The sequence below is a fragment of the Rhinoraja longicauda genome, chromosome 8 (assembly GCF_053455715.1).
Source record: "Rhinoraja longicauda isolate Sanriku21f chromosome 8, sRhiLon1.1, whole genome shotgun sequence".
Classification (NCBI taxonomy): Eukaryota; Metazoa; Chordata; class Chondrichthyes; order Rajiformes; family Arhynchobatidae; genus Rhinoraja; species Rhinoraja longicauda.
The window spans coordinates 46,087,360-46,113,117 of NC_135960.1; the positions used below are offsets into that span (position 1 = coordinate 46,087,360).

Here is a 25,758-nt window from a genome sequence, read left to right on the forward strand (position 1 = left end):
ATGTTGACTGTATCTTGTTTTCAGATGAGCTATGTGGGAGTAATGCACTTCTTGTGATAATACTTTGTCCAAAGTTGCTATTGTAACACAAAAAATAACATTAGAATTCAAAAGAACCCTGATTTAATGTTAAAATACATTTAGAGCTAGTTTTATTATTTGCTGCTTATTTGTTATACTTTTAACATTCACCTATACCGTATATAAGATAAATTAACACTTATAAAATATAACATTCCTTACTTATTTATAATTAGATTCTAATTGGGTTTCCCCTGCAAATGTAACTCAAGTTAAGGTCACTGATTATTGAGGTTTTGTTTTCACTGACATTGTGGATAAGAAAGGTTTAGAAGGATACCAGCCAAACGCGGGCAGATGGAACGAGTGTAGATGGGGCATCGTGGTCGGCATTGGCAAGTTGGGCCGAAGGGCCTGTTTCCATGCTGTGTGACTCTATGAAGATAATTTGCAAGCAGAAGACAGAAACGTCAAAATAAACATAACGTCTAGTTACAAACATATTTCACTTAATGTAAATGAAAGTTGGAAATAGAAATCAGTAATCCAATAATTAAGTCAAATATATTTAGAAAGCCTGGGTTTTCAGAAGTATTCCATATTTCTGATGACAACGAAGACAATTTGCATTCCCTTCAAGTTTAATGTTTTTTCTAGTTTTGATAAAATTACTGCCCGTTATACCGAAGAGATCAAATTTGTATTCCCGGAATGTAACAGTGAAAAATCAATAAGGGCAAGCAGAACGCAGCTGCCTCTGCAGATCTTTGGTCAGTTATGACCAAAATAATTAATACCGAATATCCAATTGAACACTTCGTTTATTTTAACAGAACAATCCGTTCTTCCAGCATTAAACAAAAACTATCAATCCATGTACCCTCAACCTGAATGCAAGGATTTCCACCCAAGATGTTTTCTTGTAAAGACTCAATATTTGAATACTTATATTGTACATCTTTCTCCGTGTGTGCGTGCAATGGATTCCAATCCTTGTACTTGCACTTATGTTACAAATGACCGCGGAAAGGCTGAGCTGACATCGCATCGCCTGCAACAACAAAAAAACAGGACGAGAAGCTTTTATAATGAATTACAGGAGCCGTGCAGCTCTCACGTTGTCAACGATGTAGTAAATTTAAAAAATGCTCAAGAAAAAAGTATATTTAAAAAAGAAAAAATCTTGTAGTTGATTGAGTTAAATAACAAGGAGGACTTTGATCTGTTGGTTCCTCTGCTGCCCAAGGTAGTGAATAAAAAATCATTAAGAGGAAAAGAATACATTAAAAAAATATCTTGCAGTTGATTGTGTGAAATGAAAAGGAGGACCCTTATCTGTTGATTTCTCGGCTCCACGGTGAAGTAAATTAAAAATCTTTAGAGAGAAAAAAATGTATTTAAAAAGGAAATCTTAGTCGATTGAGCGAGATTAAGAGAAAAAAAGAAACCCAATCTGCTGATTTGTCTGCTCCATAATGTAGTAAATAAAAAATCCTTTGGAAAAAATATATTTAAAAATATTGATTGAGTGAAATAGAGGATTCTGAGCTGCTGATTTCTCTGCTCCACAATGTAGTGAATAAAATCATGAGCAGAATAAAGGTATATTCAAAACAAGAAATCATGCAGTTGATTGAGTGCAATAAAGAGGACTGGTGTGCTGATTTTTTCCTGCTCTATAATGTAGTAAATAAAAAATCCTTAGGAACAAATATTTTAAAATGTGGATTGAACTATAAATGTCTACGATGTGCTGATTGCACTGCTCCACAATGTAGTAAAATTAAAAATCCTCAAAAAATATATATTTAAAAAAATCTTGCAGTTGATTGAGTAAAATAAAAAGATTAATCCAATCTGCTGATTACTCTGCTCCACAATGTAGTAACTAAAAAATCCTGAATAGGAAAAAACCCCATCCTTTTAAGAATGTTGATTGAGTGAAATAAAGCGGTCATAAAATTTGCTGATTTTCCTGCTCCATCGTGTAGTAAATAAAATATCCTGAGGAAAGAAAAAGTATATTTAAAAAAGATGAAATCCTGCTGTTGATTGAGTGAAATAAAGAGGGACTCGGATCTGCTGATTACTCTGCTCCACACTAATAAATTAAAAAATCTCTAAATGAAATAACTAAGTGATATAACTGGGAAAACTCCAACCTGCTAATTTCCCTGCTCCATGCTAGTAAATAAAAAATCCCAAGGAGGAAAAAAAGTATATTTAAAAAAGAAATGCGACAGTTGAGTGAAATAAAGAGGAGTCAGATCTGTTGATTTATCTGCTCCACGATGTAATTTAAAAAATCCTACGGAGGAAAACAAAAGTATATAATATTTTTAAATCCTTCCAGTTGATTGAGTGAAATAACGAGGACCCTGATCTGTTGATTACTCCTGGCAGTAGTAAATAACAAATCCTGAGGAAAAACAATGTATATTTCGAGAAGAAATGTTTGCAGTTAATTGAGTGAAATAACGAGGACTCTGATCTGTTGATTTCTCTGCTCCACTAAGTAGTAAATAAACCCCCCCCTAAACAACTCCTGTTGTTTGGGTGTTATTAAAAGAACTCAAATCTGATTTCACCGTTCCAGAATGTGGTAAATAAAAAAATCCTAAGGAGGAAAAAGAAAGTATATTTAGAGCAGAAATGCTGCAGTTGTTTGAGTGATATAAGAAGGGGAACTCCAATCTGCTGTTTACTCTGCTCCACAATGACGTAAATAACAAATCCTAAGGAGGAAAAGGAAAGTATCTTTAAAGCAGAAATGGTGCAGTTGATTGAGTGAAATAAAGTCCGGTCTGCTGATATCTCCTCCACAATAAAGTAAATAACAAATAGAGAGGAAAAATAAAGTATTTTTAAGAAAAAATTGTGCAATTGTTTGAGTGAAATAGAGAAGTCAAGATCGGCTGATTGCTCTGTTCCACACTAGTAAATAACAAATTCTAAGGAGTAAAAAGAAAGTGTATTTAAAGAAGAAATGGTGCAGTTGTTTGGGTGAAATAGAGGAGTCAGATCTGCTGTTTTCTCTGCTCCACGCTGTAGTCAGTGAATAACAAATCGTGAGGAGGAGAAGGAAAGTATGTTTGGAGGAGGAGGAGGAATGGTGCAGTTGTGGAGTGGGGAGGAGGACTGGGAGCTGCTTTCATTGAGCAGGCAGAGTGCTTGTGGTGGCAGCAAGTTTCATTGTTTGAGCCGCGCCTGACGTCAGCCCCGGGTGAACCACATGCACTGGAGCTGAAAAACTCTCCGAGTCCCCGCAGCTCCGCCGAATTATCCCACCCACCCCCCCTTCAAATCTTTTATTTTCTCCTCCCGCCTCAATTACACACAAAAAAAAAGTTTGGAAGGGAGAAAACAAGGAAGGTTCAGAGCAAATAACCGCACCGTCTTGTGTCCTCTTTAAAACTCTCTCTCCCTCGACGTATCCGGAAGGGAAGTCGATGACATTTGCGGGGCTGTAGGTGAGTTGGGTTTTCCTTTTTTCCCCCTCTCCTATTTTCGGAGGTAAAAATGTAAATATACACACAGGGGCAGCAAGAGTGGCAGGAGATGGGGCGAGGTGTTGGTGTGAGGGGAGATTTGAGGCTCGGGGTTGCTCGGTAACGCTCTCCACTTTGTGTCTCCAACCGTCTCTGTCTCCTGTCGCTTTAATTAATCCTTTTGTAACTGCGGAGGAAAACACTTTTCCCCTTTCGAGTGCCTTAGAATTGTTCAAAAATTCGTGAAATTGTCGAATGGCACCGGATTTGTGTTCCTCGCGTGCGTTTTGGGGGGTTTTCTCATCACATTTCTGAAGGGTTATCGTCCGCTTTCTTTCTCTCTTTCTCTCTCTTCCTCCTCTCTCGTGTAGTTTGTATTTAAAAAATCCGTGAGGAAAACAAACGGACGCGAGCTGGGTCGAGGCCGGCGGGGCCTATTCTCCGCTGCCGGGGCCTGGGCAGGAGGCGGCGGGCGGCTGAGCCTGGCCACAGGCAGGGGATGGGCAGAGGGACTGGAGGGCAGGGGTGGGCAGAGGGGTAGGTAGGAGGGAGTGGGCAGAAGGACTGGAGGGTAGGGGTGGGCAGAGGGGTAGGTAGGAGGGAGTGGGCAGAGGGACTGGAGGGTAGGGGTGGGCAGAGGGGTAGGTAGGAGGGAGTGGGCAGAGGGACTGGAGGGTAGGGGTGGGCAGAGGGACTGGAAGGTAGGGGTGGGCAGAGGGTAGATAGGAGGGAGAGGGCAGAGGCTGGGTAAAGGGGGCAGGGGGTGGGAAGAGGGTAGGGAGGCTGGAGGGCAGAGAGGCTGGGTGACAGGACGGGGTGGGTGGGCAAGAGGGAAACAAGAGGCGGGTGGGCAGAGTGGCTGGAGGGCCGGGGTGGGCAGGAGGAGAGCAGAGTGGATGGAGGAGGGGCAGTGGGGGGCAGAGTGGATGGAGGGTGAGCAGGAGGGGGTGGGGAAAGGGGGGTGGGCTGGAGGGGAACAAGATGCGGGTGGGCAGAGTGCCAGAGAACAGGCAGCAAAGTGGCTGGAGAGTGGGCAGGAAGGGGTGGATTGACCAAATGTGCCAAGGGGATGGGCAAAGAGGGTTGGAGTGGGTGGGCTGGAAGTGGAAAAAGGTGCAATTGGGTGAACAGGTGGGCAGGGGGGGGGTGAGTACCGGGAAGTTTGTGGGGCAGGCAGGAGGAGTGGCTGGAGGGCAGAGGCCTCGGGGCGGGCAAGGGGAGTGGACAAGAGGTGGGGTACAAAGTGGGGCAGGCAAAGGGGGAATGGGCAAGATGCCTCACTTTTTGTTTACATTCTCACTTCAATCTTATTCCCTCACACCACAACCTCACAACCTTCCTCACTCACTCACCCTCATTAACTCACACGCTCTCCCACTCCCTGGCACACTACCCCTACCACCAGTGCGCACCCCCAGCCCAGCCTCTCCTCTGCCCGGCACGCCCCCTCCTCTCTCCGGGAAGACCCCCTGCCCTCTCTCTCTGGCTCACCCTCGCACCCCTCTCCCCGGCACACCCTCCCCTCCTCCCCGGCAGGCTCATCTCTCCGGCACGTCCCCCCTCCTCTCCTCAGCATGCTCACCCCCTCCCCAGAACGCTTCCTGGCACGCTCCCCCTCTCCCCGGCACTCTCCCCTCTCCCCGGCACGCTCCCCCTCTCCCCGGCACGCTCCCCCTCTCCCCGGCACGCTCCCCATCACCCCGGCACGCTCCCCCTCTCCCCGGCACGCTCCCCCTCTCCCTGGCACGCAACCCCTCTCCCCGGCACGCTCGTCTCCTCGGCATGCTCCCCCTCTCCCCGGCACGATCCCCCTTCTCTCCGGCACGCTTCCCCCCTCTTCCTGACACCCCCCTGCCACGCTCCCCCCCCCTCACGCTCCCCCCACTCTCCCCATAATGCTCCTGTCGACCTGGCACACTCCCCCTTCCCTCGCCCCGGCACGCTCCCCCCCTCTTCCTTGTGGTGCGCTACACATCTCCCTTCCACATACGCTCTCCCTCGCCCACTACCTTCCTCCCTCACCATCACCTTTACCTGATATCTTGCGCACGATATCCCCCCCCCCGCCCAATAACCCCCCAGCAAACATCCCCCTCATCCAGGCTCTCCCGATTTCACCTTCCCTTGCCCAATTTCCCTTATAGCCCCCCCCACTCATCCCCCTCGTCCACACCCCTCCATCTCCCCCCTCTCCTCATCTCCCTCCCCCTCTCCTCCATCTCCCTCCTCCCTCTCCATCTCCCTCCCCCTCTCCCTCCCCCCTCTCCTTCCCCCCTCTCCTCCATCTCCCTCCCCCCCATCTATCTTCCTCCCCCTCTCCCTCCCCCCCTCTCCTCCATCTCCCTCCCCCTCATCTATCTTCCTCCCCATCACCCTCTCTCCATCTCCCTCCCCCCTCCCCATCATCTCCCTCCCCCATCTCCATCCCTCATCTCCCTTCCCCCTCCATCTCCCCTCCTCCATCTCCCCCTCCTCCATCTCCCTCCCCCTCTCCTCCATCTCGTCCCCCACTCCATCCCCCCTCCTCCTTCATCTCCCTCCCCATCTCCTTCATCTCCCTCCATCCCCCTCCTCCTCTCCTTCATATCTCTCCCTCTCCTCCATCCCCCTCTCCTCCACCCCCTCCTCCTCCATTCCCCCCTCCATCTCCCTCCCCCCCTCTCCAGCTCCATCCCCCCTCTCCTCCATCTCCCTCCCTCCCCCCTCTCCTCCGTCTCCCTCCCCCTCTCCTCCATCTCCCTCCCTCCCTCTCCTCCTCCCTCCCTCTCCTCCTCCCCCCCTCTCCCCCCCCCTCTCCTCCTCCCTCCCCCCTCTCCTCCTCCTTCCCCCCTCTCCTCCTCCCTCCCCCCTCTCCTCCTCCCTCCCTCTCCTCCTCCCTCCCTCTCCTCCTCCCTCCCTCTCTCCTCCACCCCCCTCTCCTCCCCCCCTCTCTCCTCCCCCCCTCTCCTCCTCCCCCCCTCTCCTCCTCCCTCCCCCCCTCTCCTCCTCCCTCCCCCTCTCCTCCCTCCCCCCTCTCCTCCTCCCCCCTCTCCTCCTCCCTCCCCCCTCTCCTCCTCCCTCCCCCTCTCCTCCTCCCTCCCCCCTCTCCTCCTCCCTCCCCCTCTCCTCCTCTTTCCCCCCTCTCCTCCTCCCTCCCCCTCCTCCCCTCTCCTCCTCCCTCCCCCTCCCCCCTCTCCTCTCCCCTCTCCTCCCCCCTCCCTCCCCCTCTCCTCCACCCCCTCGCTCTCCATCACAGTCCCGCTCTCTCCTCCATCTCCCTCCTCGCTCTCTCCCCCTTCCCCCGCCCCCGAATCGATATTGTCCCTTCCTCCTCTTCCCCCTTCCCCACCCACACTCCCTGTCGTTGACAGCCCGGAGGTCGGGCGATCTGGGCCGGTCCGGGCCTCGGCGTCACCCATGACAGCTGCGTCCCATCTTCGGCCATCTAAACACCACCACCACCATTCAATCAGATCAATTAAAGGATAGCTCTATTTTTTCTGTTATTATTATTAAAAGGGACCCGCCGGCTGGTCTTCCCCCCGCCCCTCCCCTCCCCAAGGTTACGTGTCCATGCTGAGCCTCTGCCTCTGCCCCCGCCGCTCCATCTTCTCCCCTCCCTCCCGCTTTGTACCTTCGCCGCCGCCGCCGCTGCCGCTTTATTCAGGCGAGTTGTTGAAATTTATCCCTTTGTGTATATTACAATATCCTCCATTTTTCTTCTCTTCAAAACAACAACCCTTCGCCATCTTGGGTAATGTGTTTTTTTAAAAAGCCTTTTGTCTGGAGGAAGGTTTTTTTAAAAACAACATACGGACTCCCCAAAGTTAGGAATCCTTTCGGGGTCAGTGACGTCATATAAAGTTTGAGTGTAATCCCCCCCCGTCTTGTGTTTCTGGCTGTCTGTTTCCTATCCTGTTCATCAATAGGATTTTATTTCTTCCAACTTCTGATTGTTAAGCACCTTGAGCTGCAGCTGCTTTTTAAAATGAAACTACACAGAAACTTTAGATAAGCTGTATAAGGCCTGGACTTGCCCAATATTAAACCCAGTAGTGCAGTGGAAAAGTGGACAGTTTCTGGAGCAAGAATAATGTTGCTGCTTTGTCGACAGGATTTTGTTGTTGTGAAGGAAAACCATATCAGTGGTGGTACTTGAAGAGTCGGTATATAATGAAAATGGGCATGAACATTGGAGCGTTAGCTCTTCCTACTAAACGTGGTGCAGTTTTAGAAATGTAAATATTTTAAATACATGCTGGTATTTTATTTTGAGTGATTTATTATTTGTTCGATTATTAAAAGCATAGGAAAACTTTTACAAACTACCCACTGAATCTCAAATAAAAATGAATATTAGAATTATAAACATTTCTATAAATACAGCATGGTTTGGAACAGATTCCCACATTTCATAGCATTATAATGATTCTCACAAGTTATCAACATTTCCTCAGAGGGAGGTCTTTTTGGAAATGTATGTCCAACCTGTAAAATTTCGTATAACAAAACTTACTACCACCCATAGATGAAGAAAACACCCATGGTGCCTTTCAGACATGTCTTCATATCTATCTTTTTATTTGTATCAATTTTGAAAGATTAATACATATAACTTATTACAGTGTGTGTAAGTGGGAACAGCATATGATGGTTTAAACCGAAGACAGAAACAAAAAGCTGGAGTAACTCAGTGGGTCAGGCAGCGTAGCGACTGAAGAAGGGTCTGGACCCAAAAAGTCAACTATTCCTTTTCTCCAAAGATGTTGCATGACCCACTGAGTTACTCCAGCTTTTTGTGTCTGTTTTAACTTATTACAGTACTTATTTTAACACAAGTGGTGGTGAAGGCAGCGTTTCTAAGATTTAAATTTGTTTAAAATTATACTCTTAGCACAGGCTATAAAATACTCTGGTGTTATATTTGAGCAAGTTTAACGCAAGTTGTATGTCTCCATAAACAATGGATTGCAGTTTTTTTTTGTACAAAGTTGTGTGGTTAAGCTGACAGAAAATAGAAAAAAATAAAGTTGGAATGCTAGCTAGAATTTTCAGCGTTCTAACTCGAAAATGCCGTCAGAGCTTTTAAGTGGTTTTGTGGTTTATGATCTACCATTTTTAAAATTGTTTGTAGTGGGCAAATTTAAAGACATGGAGAAAAATCTTTTATTGTGATTATATGTAATTACTAATCTGAGAGGGCAATGCACGGCAACCAAATATTTTGAATATTGGTAACAAACCTCCAATCTTGGGGTTAATTTTTTTTTGGAAATGCAAAAGCCCAAACAGCAGATGGCTTTAAATTATACATGCAACAAAAGCCTGCAAGATTTGGCAGATTAAGCAGGAGAGATAAGCTGATCAAAGAAAAACAAAATATCACTTGCATGATTATTGCATTTCTTCTGCAAAGTTGCTTGAAATGCTGCATTTTGTATTTGATACTTTTCCTCCTTTTAACTATGGGTGATACTAATTTATATGTGCCATTTAGGATAGTTGAGCAGGCTTCCATGTTGTTGATTGGAATACTACTAATGTGATATAACATCTTTGGTGTTCAAAAGTAGTAAATAAAATAATCCAAATTCACGGGATGAGTTTATTGAAGCAGAAACCACCCTGAGAGAGGGAGAAATGTGGATGTGCTTTTCCTAATATTATTAAATAATAATGTGAACTTTCCAGCTTATGTCAAATGGGTTTCATTCCAATAAGGTTCCACCCTCTACTCAACAGAAAAATATCAAAGCACATCGTCCTTTTCTACTGGTAACACCAGTTGTCGTCAATTATCAGTTTGACACAAGGGCAAAAATGGATTCTGGTGTAATATAGCATGTTAAACCAAATAAACAAAAAGCATCCGCGGGACTTTAAAACATTTATTTATCATTTTAAAAACTAAAGAAATCAACATTTTTTTAGTTCATATTATGCTTGATTACAAATCATATGTTGTATGATAATGTAGCAGTGATATGCATTAAGGTCTTTCTATAATTGGTTTTGTATCACCTATCAGAAATATTTGAGTGAATGTTGCATGAAGTGTTAATGATATTTGAGGTAAACACTTTTCTGTTGCTAAAAATGTTAATGTGTTTAAAAACAAGAAGAAAAAAAATACAAGGCTGTGCTTGTATTTCTTTGTTTAGCTGTTTTTGTTGTGTCAGATGAAATAGGAAGGAGCAGATGTTTTGCCAAACATCCTGATGTGCTCATTTCCTTATGGGAGTGTATGACTTTTTCTTCTGATGCATTGAGTTGACAGCTGCTTGATTTCATGGAGCTGCTAAGAACCCATTAGTGGTGTCATTGAATTGAAACAGAACAGTCACTCCCAGCTTGAATTGTAATTCCAAATGTCTTCAATTGTTGTATATCTGCAACACAAGAGATTTTAATACCACAATTTGATGAGGTTTGTTCCGTACATGGTTGTTTTACATTATAGATGTAAGAATAAGCATGGGCTTGCACCGTAAAATGATATTTTGTTTTATGGAAATTTTTACAGAGCACGTGTCATTGCTGTAAGTCTATAAAGCTAGTAATTTGGATGTTAATAATTCCATGGTAATTTATTAAGTATCTGAACAACCTGTCACCAGTACTCTTGAGTATTTTGTACCAGAAATAATTGCATTAGTTTTTTAATAGAGATTTCTACTTCTGTTAACAGAAACAAACCTCTTGGCCCAAATCATCGTGAGGTGTAGTAGTGAAGACTTATTCACAATTTAGTCGGAATGTCAGGTGTTTTGGTGGTCACCTGTATATTTAAATAGTTCTAAAGTGATGTTGTCTGATAAGTATACTTTCTGTCTTAGAGACTTTGAAAATATTGAAAGGCAGACTTAATTGTAATCCTTAAATAACAATTTCTTACTGAAATTATTAAATACTTTTTCCATTTGTGGGTTGGAACTACTGGCTAACATGTGACTTTATTTGTAAATATTTTCTTGCTTCAAAAGTTTGAAGGTTTGGGTTTGTTGCCATTATTTGTTCAAACAAATAGGTGGTTGTTAATTTTTAAAGCCATAAATAAATATCTTGATAATGCTTGAACTATTGTGCATTATCTTGGTTTTTGTTCTGAAGAACTTCTTGTGATCTGAAATTACTGTGATCGGAGTAGGATTAAAGGTTCTACCTGTATGCAGGTTCCTTTCTGACCCCTCCCCTTGAATTGCATGATGATGTCATTAGACTTTGCTTGGTGTCATGTGTACCATCACTTTCATTCTTTGTTTTAAGGTTTACTTTGGGTTTCTCCCTCAGTTTCTAAACTTTGATTTTATCCAGTTTTGTTCTTTAATGTGATTTTTCACTCAATTAACTTTGGTTTTCAGTCCTTTATGTGTGCATTGGGTTTTTTTCTGCGATTTTGCCTTGGATCTTCAATTTATATATATTTTTTAGTGAACGCATACTTTGCCTTGAAGGTAGACAGACACAAAATGCTGGAGTAACTTAGCGGGTCAGGCAGCATCTCTGGAGAGAAGGAATGGGTAACGTTTCGGGTCGAGACCCTACTTTGCCTTGCTGTTGTTGCTTACTCCTGTCTCCTGTTGTAAATATTTTATCTGTTAAGATGTGGCAGAATAACAAGAAGTGTTATCCAGAATAACAAGTTCTGTGCTTCTTTGTAATAAGTGGATCGAAAAGAAATGTACATTTTTGATATTTTTTTTAGCCTGGTATCAAACTTTAAATGGAAGTAATTAGCTGATTTTTATGCATTTCAGACCAGGTATCTGTTATGGCGTTGGTGAGTTGAGGTATTCTATACGAGTGTGTGTTAAATGTGATAATTTTGCTTAGTGAATTGATCATATTAAAAGAATGAAATAATGTCAAAATAAAATCTTATTGAACAAGATATGTATAGATAGGAAAGGTTCAGAAGGATATGGGGCAAATGGGGCAGGTGGGACCAACGTCGATGGGGCATCTTGGTTGGCATCGGCAGTTGGGCCGAAGAGCCTTTTTCTATGGTGCATAACGTTATGACTCTATGAAAACCAGTCTAGTTTAGTCACAACTCTAAACTGTCACAACAAAAACAGTTGGAAGCTGGCAGTTATTTCACTGAATTACCACAATTTACACAAACATTTCCACTTTTATTGTAACATTTTATTTTTATTTTTATTTTTGTTTTATTTTGAGGAAGGTATTTGGATACACTTTTGATAGCTAGGTAAAGAAGTTTCCTGTACTTAATCTTCAGGTTAAATTTTAAACCAAATTGTTTAAATTTGATTCTTTCGATTAACTGCTCTTAATTAAAACAGCAACACAGAGCAATTCCTTTTTGCCCCTGCTAGTAAATTGAAAATTTGCCTGAACAGTGATGATCTTTATTTATTGACCATTCCCTGTAACGTGGGCAGTAATCAGTAGTAGCTCGGATAATAGGTCCCTGACTTATTATGTTTTCCTTTGCATTTGCTACATTTCTTCAGTGGCATGTCCTTGAATCTTCTGCAGAGAGCTGTAAAATCAAACAGGTCAGCAGTTTTTGTTGGTACTTTCACTGATCAGAATTTTGAAACAAAGGGAAATGTCCATAAAGCAGCTGCAGTAAAAAATTACCAGTATTTAATCACTGCCATTTTAACTGGCAATGAAAAAGTGTACCTTCAGCACAATTTTTCTAATATGAAGCTTGATATTACTAAAGAGCACAAAATGTTGAGTTGTAATTTGAGGTTATTAAAAATGTAAAACTGGTTAATTATAATGTAAAATAAACATGAAAGAATCCAAATGTGCAGGATCATTGGACTGATCATAAACAGTATACCAAACATACCGCCCTTGAAGAGAGGCATCCGAGTAATCATTTGAGGTGGTAGTTTAATGAAGGAGATGATTGTATTTTTACCCTATTTTTCTGTTCTTGGTCTTTCCATGAGCAGCTTCTCATTAATCACTTAAGCATTACACTTGGTCAGGGCAGAGAGGTTCATCAAATTGGTGGTTGGTTTAGTGTTAAGAACAGTGCTGAAGCTCTTGAAGGATGGACATAAATAAATCTGGGGTCTTTGTATGCAAACCCTAGAGGTTAATACTGTATAATTCAATGTCCTTTCTCTGTTTTATATGATTGATGTTTTTTTTAAGGATTTGAAGCTTGATGCAAGTCTTTCAGTAGGTCATGGGTGACACCTTCTGATTGGTCAATTTTTTGTGTGTAGGGGGAGGGGAGGCCTTGAGTATGCTGCAGAGATGGCTGATTCTCCCTGAGATCATTGTCATATTGCCTGTGCAGTTATAAGAACATCGGAATGATTGACGTATCCCACTGTGATAATGGAGGCCGGTGTTTCAAATGCCAGTAGTTTTTGCCTGTTGTACTGCTGATTAATGCTGTTTGCATTCTTAATATGGCTAACATGTAATACATGAATGAACTACTGAGTTTTTGTTGCAAAGATATTACTGAGATTTGCCTGTTTGAGGAGAGGTTGCCTCAATAATTTACAACCTTGATATCAAGCATACTTCCATTTGCAGATTTCATTAAAGCTTGCACATCAAAACTGCGTTGGATAGCAATAGTTTGTATTGATCATCTTCATTTAAGAATCTGGTCACTTCTGTCACAGGCTTTCTTTTTTGCTGTGCTGGCAGCGTAGCTTCAATTTTGAATTAATAATGTAGATTAAATGCATAAAGTGGTGAGACAGTTTGAGGCGGTGTAGAGCAGTAATACAAATTGTGTAGTTAGTAGTCTGAAGGAGAATACTAAAATTATGATTATTTAAGAATTCCACCAGCATTTTTCTTGGATTAGGACAGCGGGAAAGTATTTCTCTGAAATAAAAATCAGAAGGTGCAGGAAATGCTCAGCAGGTCAGGCAGCATATCATTTGGATGAAAGGTAATGAACATGAGATGTTAACTGTTTCGCTCTCCACAGGTACCTTTTCTTAAGTAGTCAGTGTTAATGAACGGTTTAGTTTTTCACTGAACAAGCATTATCTGCAGCAGAAAGTATGACTTTATCACCAGTTTTTCAAATCCGTATTACTTATAAAACTGCTTAATCAGAATTGCAGCTGTTGCTGTTCATCACTTTATATCATTGCTTTTTACTGAATTCCTTCTGGGGAAAAGTGAGTTTTTAAAAATGTAGCTGTCCAAAGTAGTATTGTTCTTATTTTAACTTGTGATGTTGTGGATGTGAAAGAAGTGAAAAGTGGCAATTTCATGTATGTGAATTCTGATGAAGAATAATTGTCTTGATTAGTTTTTGTCTGAAATGCTAGTCTCAATGTTGTTTCCCTGGAGATGTGGCATTTCAAGTATTTGTAAAAGCATTTTAAGGTAATCAAAAGGAATTATGAGAAATCAAATATTAACAATGTTTTATTTAGGTCTTGGTGGTGCAATGTAGGATGTAATCATGACCAAAATGAATTCAAACATATCTTCCATAAGAGATTTGACAAAGTTTCACGTTGCAATGGTGGACTAATTTCATGTGCATTTGAATAAATAATTATTTGAAATTAAGTGGTTTAAAATTTGGTTCAGTCAAATCTATTCCAATTTTTTAAAAAATAGTTACATTTTTCCGGACTTCTTGTGGCCATTGGAACATTCGGGTATTATGTAGTGGGGATGTAGTATCCTAATTCATCTGGTTAAATGTTGCTCTTTACTGAATGCTTCATAGACAGTGTAAAAGAAAATTTACAAAAAATACTTCCATCGGAAAAATAATGGGTTGAAAATTTGGGAACAAAGTTGAGGGTTAGCTGATTAAATTGTTACAAGAGTTGGGCATCATTGAAATGTTAAATCCTTTTTTGCTTGGATCACGATGTGGAAGTTACCATATTCACTTGTTTTTAAGACACTTTGAACAGTTATGCATTGCTAACAGAATGCACTGGAATAGTGCAAATATGATCATTATAAATCTTCATTCTGTTGAAGTGCCACACCTGCAGTAAATAAATCAATTTGAGAATTTATTTAGCACTTCCAATTTGCAGAGTAATGGGCAGTACTGTAGTAATTGAGCTATTTAAAAGCAAGACAAAATTAATTACATTAACTTATCGATGCTGAGCTTAATTTTAAATACCTATATATCTGTCCACAATTTTTGTAGAATTGAATCTCTGTTGAGTATTCTGTTGATTCATTAATTGTCAAAGATTTAAAGTTGTACTGAAGTAATTTCAGCGGATTTCAGAAATGCTTATTCATGTTCAAAACAAGTTTATACACAATATATAGATATCACTGAGAATGTCAGCATTTAGTAGTCATCCTTATTTGCACTTGGGATTGTGACCTATTTCCTCAGTTATTGACATCATGGTGAAAATGCTTGCACTGTTTTAAGGAGTTTTAATGTTACAACCCATCAATAATGAAAGAGTGGTAATATAATTCAAAGTCAACCTAGTGTGCAACTTGGAGGGGTTACTTAGCAATGATTGGAATTCCTATGCATCTGCAGTCTTTTCGTGGGCAGCTGTCATAAGTTCAGGAGATTGGCAAAACTTTGGTTGCTGTAGCCCATTTTGTGTGCATGCAGCCATGATCCTTTGGATGTGGAAGAAATAATTGTGCATGCTGATAGGAGTGTTAATCAAGAGGCACATTTGTTTTCAATTGCCAAGCTTCTCAAATGTTGGAGCTGAACGTATCTGGGCAAATAGAGACCTATTACACTTGGAGTGTTCCTTAAATGTAGGGGGTGACAGATCTTCGTGGAGTTAAATGGTAAATTGCAACTCCTTAGGAATATATAAACTCTGATCTGTTTAGTTTGAAGATTCTTACAATATTAATGGGGGAATTCACTAATAATAATGGAGTTGTGTGTTGAGTGGAGTGATTAGACTCTTAATATTAAGAATATTATCTTACTATGCTTTGAATTAACACATCAAGAATGTGGGAAAATAATAATATTTGCAACATTCCAAGAGCGTTATGTTCTTTGAATAATTTTCTCTTCTCCCTTACCATTGCAGATCTTTCTTTGATTCTGTAGTATTTACTGATGGCAGTTTGAAGATTATTGTTATTGTCATGCATACAGAGATACAGTAAAAAAAATCTTTGTTTTGCATGGTAATCAGGTAATCATGTGATAAAAGTACAAAAGGCAGTGGAAAAAGAGACGAGAAACAGAGTTTAGAATATAGTGTTACAGCTTCTGAGACTGCAGATAAAGCAAAAAGTGCAAAAACTGCAGCAAAGTAGATTGGGAGATTCAGAATATATCCGTAGCATATGAGAGGTCCATTGAAGAGTCTGATAATAGTGGGAAGAAGCTGGTCTTGAAACTGGTGGTAAATGCTTTCAAGCTTTTGTATCTTCTGCCCGGGAGAGGAGAGAATGGTAAGGGTGCGAGTGGTCCTTGATTATGTTGGCTACTTTTTTGAGGCAACGTGAAGTGCAAATAGAGTCGATTGGTTGGGGGGTGGGGGAGCTGCTTTGCATGATGGGCTTGTCCGCGTTCACAACTCTTTGCAATTTATTTTTGTCCTGGAATGTGTAGTTCCACACCATCCAGGTAGGATGCTTTGTATGTTACGTATGTAAAAATTTGACAGTCATTGAAGACATGCTAAGTTTCCTTAATTGTCTGAGGAAATAGAGGCATTGATGGCTGTAATGTCAATAACTGAGTACTTTATTGTCACATGTGACAAGTCACAGTGAAATTCTTTGCTGTGTTGGACCAGGACAAATTGTTGGTGATATTTACATCCAAGATTTCGATCATCTTCACTTCCGCACCATTGATACTGACAGGGATGTGTACTCCATCCTGCTTCCTGAAGTTGATGACCAGATCCTTCATTTTGCTGAATTTGAGGGAGTTTGTTGTCTTGACACCAGATGACCAAATTCTTGATCTCCTTTGTGTACTTTGTCCTGTCATTCAAAATCCGGCCCACTATTTTGCTATTTACAAAAACTTGTATAGGGAGTATAGTAAGGGGCTGAGGACGCAGCCTTGCAGACCACCGAGGCTGCGAATTATCATGGTGGCTGGTTTGATCCCTTTTACAGATTGCAGTCTATGGGTCAGGATTCAAGGATCCAGACAGAGGGTTGATGAGTCCCAGATCCAGAAGATTGGAGATGAGTTTGGTTGGAAATATGGAGTTGAAGGTGAACCTATAGTTATTAAATAGGACCCTGAGTATAGGTGTCCTTGTTATATGGATGTTCCAGGAATGAGTGTAGGGCAGGAGGGTGGACCTATTGCGTTGGTCTTTGAATCATCCCTTGTACATGGTTAAAGAAGGCACATGCAACAGAAAAAAACCCATCCATATGCTGATGTAATCTATGTAATACAGGAAAACTTCAGTCTAAAGAAGAGTCCTGACTTGAAACAATGGGTGCCCATTCCCTCCACAGATGCTTTCTGACACAGAGTTCTTCCAGCACTTTAGTTTTTTTAACACATGTTTTCCAAAAGAGTCTCAGGTGAAATGATTGTGGTGTCATCTTGGGTCCAATGATATTGCACTTTTCTCTGAATTAGATCTCTTCAATTTAATTCCCACTTTAGCAAATGAATACACAATCCAGGCTAGCATTTCTGTATAGTTCCCTGAAAGTATTGCGTTGCTTTAGGAGTCTTTTTTTTATTGAAGCAAGTTAGACTTGGGCCTGGGTTGTCAATCTTTTACATCCCATAATGAAAAACATATTTTGACATACAGATCATGTGGCCAATACATTATCCTAATCAATGGCACAAAATTACCTGTTATTTTAACGCCTGCTGTTTTTGCGAATGTGCTGGAAGCACATTTCCTTACTTTGTAACATGACATAAATTTAGTTGAAACGTAATTGGCTCTGAAGTGCTTTGAGATGTTTTTGGGGATGTGAAAGGCACAGTGTAGATGAAAGTTTGTTCTCAGACAAGCTCTTCAAAAAACTGTATTGGTAACATTTTGGAACATTACCCGATGAGCAAGGATGCAATATTTTATCATGGGCCTCTTGCAGTGTTATCCTAACCCATCAGGTTGGCCATTGGATGGATGATACACAAATAATTAGTTGTGATTGTAACGTGTGATTTTGGTTACTGATATTTTTGATAGCAATGGAATTTGTGGTTAATTTCCAAGACGAAATGCAGTTTTCTCTGCTGCCTTCAGTGTACGTGATAGTGGTTGTGATGAATGTGATGTTATTCTTTGTGATTTTTCTATTGGTCTCGCCTAAAAAGATCACTTACAGATTTTGGCTACAAGCAATTTATCTTTGGTCAGCAATTCAATTTAAATAGAATAGCAAATCCTGGTTGGTAGGTATGCAAATTTTGCCTGAGCTTGCATTCATAGACTGTCATTTGAACAGTCAAAACTTGACCATGTTTAGTTTACAGTTACAACGAGGAAACAGGCTCTTCCTCCCACTGAGTCTGCAGCGACCAGCGATCCCCGCACATTAACGCTATCCAAGGGGTAATTTACACTTTTATACCAAACCAATTAACCTACAAACCTGTACGTTTATGGAGTGTGGGAGGAAACCAAAGATCTTGTAGAAAACCCACAGTCACCGGAAGAATGTACAAACTCTGTACAGACAACACCCGTATTAGCAGCACCCGTGTTTTGGGGGTTTTGGGGTTGTGTAATTTGAATGCCTATTTAATGCTTTTATTGTTGGACTGTGTTTTGGGAGTTTTTTGGGGTTGTGTAATTTTAATGCTTATTTAATGCTTTTATTGTTGGACTGTGGGTGACTGAATTTCGTCCAATATTGGATGACAAATAAAGCTATCTTGAATCTTGAATCTTGAATCTTGAATTAGGTATTGAACCCGGGTCTCTGACGCTGCAAGGCAGCAACTCCACTTGCTGCGCAACTGTGCAGCCTTTATCTTGTGGGGTGTATGTTGGATGGCTAGCGGAATGTGAGCTGAGAAAATTCTACATTCAACTGAGATCCAAGCGTACTTTTCACAAGGTGATTTTTGAACACTATTTGAGAGAATAATGTCTATGTTTTTTCATTTGCATCTCAAGTACACAAAGGCTAATTCTGATACTCCCGCCAATATTCCAGAAGGAATTAAGTTTGAGAATCATCTGTAACTTTTGGTGCTCCATCGTGATATTGGAAGGGCTAATTTTTTACCATTGTAACAACCATATTGTTTTAACTTGGAGCAAACAATGGTTGAGTTTTACAATACAAAAATTGATAGATAATATCGTGGTGTGTACTCCTCTATTGTTAAAATAGATTAGCTGCCATATTCATGTGTAGGGATATTGTTTCATGGAATTTTACAGCAAATAAACCAAGGTTTTATTTTCACACAAAACCATGTAATCTAATCTAATTCTACTCCCCTGCTCGTTTACCAGAATCTTTAATATTCCTCTTTTCAAATATCTCATTTCCTTTTAACAGTTTCTGAACTTTGCTTCCACAGCAGTTTGTGGTTAAAATTGCATATTTTGTGTATTTTTTTGCCTCTTATTTGGTTTTTATTCTATTTGTCTTGAATTGCTGTCCAATCAAGACAAAACAATTCATAATTGAGACTCCCTCATCGAGACTTTCAGTTAGTGAGTTTTTAATACTTTTTCAGCTGAAACACTCCTGACCAATTAACCACTTTCCACTGTGTATGAAGGAACTTCAGATGCTGTTTTATACCAAAGATCGACACAAAATGCTGGAGTAACTCAACGGGACAGGCAGCATCTCTGGAGAGAAGGAATGGGTGACGTTTCGGGTCGAGACCCTTCGTTAGACTAACGTCAGGGGGGAGGGAGATAGATTGATAAGATACAGATACAGAACTTTATTGTCATTCGGTACAGATACCGAACGGAATTACAGCAGTCACAGAACACAACAAAAAAGAAAAGAACACAGGACACACGACCCCAACACAAACATCCATCACACTGACTCCAAACACCCCCTCACTGTGATGGAAGGCAACAAAACTTCCACTCTCTTCCCCCCACGCCCACGGACAGGCAGCTCGACCCCTACCGAGGCGACCGACACGCACAGCCCCCGCAAGGGGATGGAAGGCCCCGAGGCCGAGCCGCGCCGGCAATGTTAAATCCAGCGGCCGAGCCGCACCGGGCCCTGCCAAGTCCCGCGGCTGAGCCACACCGGCGATGTTAAGTCCAGCGGCCGAGCCGCGCCGGGCGATGGAAGGCCCCGCGGCTGTGCCGGGCGCTGAACCGTTCCGCGACCGAGCCGCGCCGGGCGATGGAAGGCCCCGCGGCCGAGCCGCACCGCGCTGAAACGTCCCACGGCCGTACCGGGCGATGGAAGGCCCTGCGGCCGAGCCGCGCCGGGCACTGTTAGGTCCCGCGGCTGAGCCGCGCCGGCGATGTTAAGTCCAGCGGCCGAGCCGCGCCGGGCGATGGAAGGACCTGCGGCCGAGCTGCACCCGGGAGAAAAGACCTAATAAAAGAAAGGTTTCCCCCACCCCACCACCCCCTGCCCCCCCCCCCCCCACACATACACAGCCAAAAACAGATACAAAAACCATCCCAACACCGACACACAAACAAAACAAAAAAGGAAAAAGACAAACAGACTGCCAGCGAGTGTGAGGGTGTGAAAACAAGGTAAATGGAATGGAGATCAAGGAAAATGTTGAATAGATCATGGTTAGCTGGCAGAAGGTAACAACATAGCAGATAAAATGTAGTCAGAGACAGTAAAACTGGTCGGAGAACTGGGAAGGGGGAGGGATGGAGAGAGAGGGAAAGCAAAGGTTACTTGAAGTTAGAAAGTCAATGTTCATTTTCCACGCTTGGGCGCTGGCTTTATCTCCTCAGTTGAGATATGTGGATTTGATGACCCTCAAAACCAGTCTGAGAATGCATTAATATGATCAGGCGATGAGTGTGAATTGGTTGTGAAACAGACTGAAGAAGGGTCCCGACCTGAGGCCTCACCCATTTGTTCTCTCCAGAGGTGCTGCCTGTCCTGCTGAGTTACTCCAGCATTTTGTGTCTATGTTCAGTGTATAACCAGCATCTGCAGTTCCTTCCTACACATTAACTATTTTTTGTTCTATAATTTCCAGTGTTCTCTTTTACTTCAGATTTTCAGCAGCTGCTGTATTCTGCCTCTCTCTATTTTTCAGCACGTTCTTTTTCTTCTATTCTCATAGGTCTAGGTTTACGCTCCTGCAGTGAGCTCCTTCCCCTGGCCAGTACTGTAACAGTTGTTCAGAGTGATTGTAGGAGGGGAGAAGAAAACTGCAAAGTGGAGAGGCAGGATAAAGCATGGCAGGTAATAGGTCGACATGGGCAGATGGTTGGAACAAAGACCAGAGATACGAACTGAAGGTGTGAGACAAGTTTGAAGAGTTGCAGATTGTGAAGCCAGGGGGGAGGAATGAGGCAGGAGGGAGAGGGCATGTGGAAGGGAGAGATAGGTGGGAGTGAAGGGGGGTGGGAAATGTGTGGGGGAGAAAGAGGGGGGTGGGGGTTAGTTAGAGGTTACCTAAAATTGGTTCTTGGATATACACTGATGAGCCAAAACATTATGACCACTGACAGGTGAAGTGAATAACATTGATTATCTTGTTACAATGGCACCTGTCAAGGGGTGGATATATTAGGCAGCAAGTGAACAGTCAGTTCTTGAAGTTGATGTGTTGGATGCAGGAGAAATGGGCAGGAGTAAAGACCTGAGCGACTTTGACAAGGGCCAAATTGTTATGGCCAGACGATTGGGTCAGAGCATCTCTGAAACAGCAAATCTTGTGGGGTGCTCCCGGTCAGCAGTGGTGAGTACCTACCGACAGTGGTCTGAGGAGGGACAAACCAGGGTGTTGGGCACCCAAGGCTCATCGATGCGCGAGGGCAACAAAGGCTATCCAGTCTGGTCCGAACCGACAGAAGGTCTACTGTGGCACAAGTCAAAGAAAATTTTAATGGTGGTCACGGGAGAAATGTGTCACAATACACGGTGCATCACACCCTGCTGCATATGGGGCTGCGTAGCCACAGACCGGTCAGAGTGCCCATGATGACCCCTGTCCACCGTCGAAAGCGCCTACATTGGGCACGCGTGCGTCGGAACTGGATCTTGGAGCAGTGGAAGAAGGTCGCCTGGTCCGATGAGTCCCGTTTTCTTTCAGATCACGTGGATGGCTGAGTACGTGTGCACCGTTTACCTGGGGAAGTGATGGCACCAGGATGCACTGTGGGAAGACAAGCCGTTGGAGGGAGTGTGGAGTGTGATGCTCTGGGCAATGTTCTGCTGGGAAACCCTGGGTCCGGCCATTCATGTGGAAGTCATTTTGACACGTGTCACCTACCTAAACATCGTTACAGACTAGGTACACCCCTTCATGGCAATGGTATTCCCTGATGGCAGTGGCCTCTTTCAGCAGGATAATGTGCCCTGCCAGACTGCACACATTGTTTGGGAATGGTTTGAGGAACATGATGAAGTGTTCACGGTGTTGCCCTGGCCTCCAAATTCTCCAGATCTCAATCCGATTGAGCATCTGTGGGATGTGCTGGATTGACAAGTCTGATCCACAGTGGCTCCACCTCGCAACTTACAGGACTTGAAGGATCTGCTGCTAATGTTTTGGTGCCAGATACCACAGGACACCTTCAGGGGTCTTGGAGAGTACATGCCTCGGCGGGTCAGCACTGCTTTGGCAGCACACGGAGGACCAACAGCATATTAGGCAGGTGGTCATAATGTTTTGGCTCATCAATGTATATGTTCTTGGATACAGTGAAATGCTTTGTTTTGCATACAATGTAATTAAATCATACCATAAATAAGCACACTCATCCATGAGAAAAAGAATACGACAATTGAGTAGATTTCTTCTGAAGCAGTACAACAAAGAATCGCAAGGTAGACACAAAATGCTGGAGCAACTCGGCGGGTCAGGCAGCATCTCTGGAGAGAAGGAATGGGTGACATTTCGGGTTGAGACTCTTCTTCAGACTGATGTCAGGGAAGGGGGCGGGACAAAGATAGGATGTAGTTGGAGACAGGAAGACGTGGGAGAACTGGGAAGGGGGAGGGGATAGAGAGGGAAAGCAGGGACTATCTGAAGTTCGAGAAGTCAATGTTCATACCGCTGGGGTATATACGACCCAAGCGAAATATGAAGTGCTGTTCCTCCAATTTGCACTGGGCCTCACTCTGACAATGGAGAAGGCCCAGGACAGAAAGGTCAGATTGGGAATGGGTGGGGGAGTTGAAATGCTGAGCCACCAGGAGATCAGGTTGGTTAATACATACTGAGCGGAGGTGTTGAGCGAAACGATCGCCGAGCCTTCACTTGGTCTCGTCGATGTGGAGAAGTTGACATCTGGAACAGCGGATACAATAGACGAGGTTGGTGGAGGTGCAGGTGAACCTCTGCCTCACCTGGAAAGACTGTTTGGGTCCTTGGAAGGAGTCGAGGGGGGAAGTAAAGGGACAGGTGTTGCATCTCCCTGCGTTTGCAGGGGAAAGTACCTGGGGAGGGGGTGGTCTGGGTGGGAAGGGACGAATGGACAAGGTAGTTACGGAGGGAACGGTCTCTGCGGAAAGCAGAAAAGGGTGGAGATGGGAAGATGTGGCCAGTAGTGGGATCTCGTTAGAGGTGGTGGAAATGTTGGAGGATAATTTGTTGTATGCGACCTCCTCCAACCTCATCTATTGTATCCGCTGTTCCAGATGTCAACTTCTCTACATCGACGAGACCAAGTGCAAGCTCGGCAATTGTTTCGCTCAACACCTCTGCTCAGTCAGTCTTAACCAACCTGGTCTCCCGGTGGCTCAACACATCAACTCCCATTCCCATATCTGCCTCCATCACTATCCCTGGCAGCGTGTTCCAGACACCCACCATTCTGTGCATATTTAAAAAAAAACTGGACCTGCACATCTCCTTTTAAATTTTGTCCTTCTCACCTTAAAGCTATGCCCTTTAATATTTGACATCACCATTCAGGGGAAAAAAGTTCTGACTGTCCACATGATCTATGCCTCTCATAATCTTATAAAGTTCTATCTAGTCTCCCCTCAGTTTTGGAAGCATCAGAGAGAGCAATCCAAGTTTGTTTCCTTAGAGCTAATTCCCACTAATGTAGGCAGCATTTTGGCAAAATAAATTTCATTTTAGGTTGGTTTGTGAAAGATTTTCTTATGGTAACCAGCAGTCATTGGTGCCTTCATGGCATGGGTAAGAAGGACATCCTTGCAGTGCCTTATTTGGCCAAGTATACTGTCCAACAAGTTACATTGTCTGGACCGAGGAAGTTACCATGAGATTTTATGTTTGCCGTTACAATTAAAACTTTGTTTGTTATGACTAGTTCATGCTCGGTATTATATGATTAGTTCATGCTCAGTAGTATGTAAAGAAAGTGACCCTGTTAAAGTTTGGTTTCCCCCCTCCCCTGCTGGTCATTGTGACTTTTCCCACCACATCATTCATGTGGTACAAGACATTTCTTTTATCTTCTTCTGGGGTGTAGTTATGGAATTTTTTTCCCCAAAGTCAAAGACCACCTTTTCCAGTTCCATACCTTCGAATGCTGGGGATATGTGCGGATGACCCCAGAATATTGTTTCCTTGTTGGAGTGAGCTAAACAATAGTAGGTTATCCATTAATTTCACAGCTGGAGTCATGGAGGTGCTGCACAGTCTCGAAGAAGGTGTACGCTTTCTCCTCGCACTCACCCTTGTTCTTTGAACTGTCCATCTCGTGCACTTTGTGTCTCACTCAGTGAAGAGATAACAATTTCAAAATATTTTGAGTTCCCAAGTTATGAATGCAGACCATCCTGAAAGATGCTACGACTTGGGCTGTATCTGCTGCGACTGCATGAGGGTCCTGAGATACCAAATCTTGTGATTAATCACTTTTTGTGATATTTTTTGATGTGGTGTTGCCACTGCATAACATCTAGCACATGAGAGTAATCCAATGGGCAAGAGATGATGACAACTGAGGGCTCTATCTTCTGCATTGACACATTGGTGGACATCCATTCACGAGTGCTCTTGCCCACTGCCTCCATTCACACTTTCCATGACCCCTCGCCCTTTATTTTCCTTGTCCCTGAACTCTTCAGATTAAGTACGGTGTAAGCCTTGATCCCAACCAATAGAGTCGACCTAGACTAGCATGACCGGTGTCAAGCATGGCTGTGTTATTGCCCCATTAATTCCTCCCTGCCCCGTTCCTCCAATCCTTCTTGCGCCATGCTGCTCTCATCTCCAGCAGGTTTCCCACTTCCATAGTACTGCATTTGATGCTAATGTTTTGATCTCCGATAGTGGAAGAACTAAGCATAATTTGGGTAATTATTTTGTGGAGCACCTGTGTTCTGTGATCCTTAGCAAGACCCTTAGCTTCCTGTTGCTTGGCCAATCTCTGGTCTTCTGCATCGTTGGAACGAAGCTCAACATCAACAACCCTAGTTGCATCAATTACGTTATGAAATTGTAAGGGAGTGGAGCGCAGGGGTAATTTGATTGTTGAATGCGGGTTTTGATGAACTTAACAATTTCTTGTTGGCTCTGGATAATGGAGGAAAACAGTTCTACAGAGGTAGTACAGAGTTAGTGAAGGAGCTGATAAGCACTTCATCTGTAGACTTGTGCAAAATCAGCATATTTCAGGGAAATTGTATTTCTTGAGTAATGGAAAATGCTTGAAGCTAAATAAATGTTTAATTCTGTCAGGGACAAAGAGTGGAAACTAGATGCTATTTTCAAGTCTGAGTAGTTTGTTGAATATTGTACTTTGGACATTTGAATGAAGTAGTGTCTCAGGTTAAATATCCTGCCCTTAGGTGATATGGCGCTTTCAGAAGCAGAGAGTAAAGGCTAAAGTACACTCATTTGAAGTGGAGGAGTGTACTGTTGCATACATTCTGTTGGATGAGATTCAATTTATATCATTTTAAAACTTGTGCCGGTGAGTCACAGGAAATACAACCTCAGGCAGACAAATAGCAATGCAGTCATACCTAGTTGAAAGAAACTGTCAGTTTCATTTAGGAATATTTTCAAAATGGTACTCGTCACTTGGAGATTGAAGATTGCTTCCATGTAAGTAAACACAGAGTTGGAATATTGGCTGGAAATAAAAGCACAGAATTTTCACAGCTCAAGAGGCTATACTGCAGCCCACTGCGTACATGGCATCTTCTATTTTGCCGATTGTTTTTCCATGACCAATTATATTTCCTTTAGCAATCCATGATACTTGCAGAGTTCCAGATCTTAAACAACTTTCTA

General features: G+C 42.8%; 1 protein-coding gene across 2 annotated transcripts in view; it reads left to right on the plus strand.

Annotated features, from left to right (window-relative positions):
• The first annotated feature begins 3,376 nt into the window (after positions 1–3,376).
• baz2ba (bromodomain adjacent to zinc finger domain, 2Ba) overlaps positions 3,377–25,758 on the plus strand; it is a 185,235-nt gene continuing 162,853 nt past the window's right edge. For both annotated transcript variants that reach the window (XM_078403833.1, XM_078403835.1), the window contains exon 1: positions 3,377–3,491. The gene's annotated coding sequence lies outside the window, so the exon portion shown is untranslated. The remainder of the gene's footprint in view (positions 3,492–25,758) is intronic.